Source organism: Zootermopsis nevadensis, unplaced genomic scaffold, assembly GCF_977971745.1.
Source record: "Zootermopsis nevadensis isolate Lab colony 2312 unplaced genomic scaffold, Znev_1.0 Znev_ptg000010l, whole genome shotgun sequence".
Classification (NCBI taxonomy): Eukaryota; Metazoa; Arthropoda; class Insecta; order Blattodea; family Termopsidae; genus Zootermopsis; species Zootermopsis nevadensis.
In genome coordinates, this window is record NW_028259142.1 from 14,221,368 (window position 1) to 14,222,338 (window position 971).

Here is a 971-nt window from a genome sequence, read left to right on the forward strand (position 1 = left end):
CATCTACAAGTTTGTTTACTTGCCCATGCTTTTCCATACTAAGCATGTGTTACTTTGCTTAGCATATATGTACTACAAACTTCTCTCCAGTTCATGGGGACCATATATTCAACTGCACTGTAAGAAAATGTACCAAGCCACTGGAAAAATATTGATGATCAAGATGGCTTCACATTATACTGCATTACATGCTATAATGGCCTGTGTTATAATTAAATGCTGTGGAGGACGTATTTTTTGTAAAGATTTTGCTTCCAAAAAAAATCGCTGAAGTAGATGTACAAAAAATGGTGTAACAATCAAAGAATAGGTTATGCCATTTTATGATTCTTCATACAAAACAGATCTTTGGCTGTGTGGTTGTAAGAAATCTTCTTTGTTTTATTTTTGACCATGTTTCCCTTTTTTAACTGAAAGAAATATTTGGACAATGAATGGTATTAATGATATTGATTTCTTTTATATATTAAAAAAAGACATGAGATCTCAGTGAATTATGAGAAATCTAAAATAGCTTGATGGGAGTTTGGTAGCACTTGAATTGAAGATTCTTTCAACATAACATAATGTAGCTTATGTATTTTTGCAAGGAGACAGCCCATGATAGTGCTAAACTGACTTTGAAAAAATGCAAGGAATGTTTATTGGTTTGCTGCCAGTATTTAATAATTTGGTTTGTTAGTCCAATAATACATTGCATGTTTATTATGCAAATCAACTTTTTAATGATGTGTAGGAAACGTTTTGTTATGGATTCTGAGAACTATGACCCTCTAAAGTGGCTGAATGTCATGCCAAGACTTAGAAAGTAGATAATTCCCATCATAAGTGCTATACTATAAAGCAGAGGACTTCAGCCGCACATATTAATACATAACCTCTCAACATCTACATTCTGGGGCCATGTTCACCATTTTGATTGGGTCATATATTAACTTCCATGTAAATCCCCCCCCCCCCAGGTTAGAGAG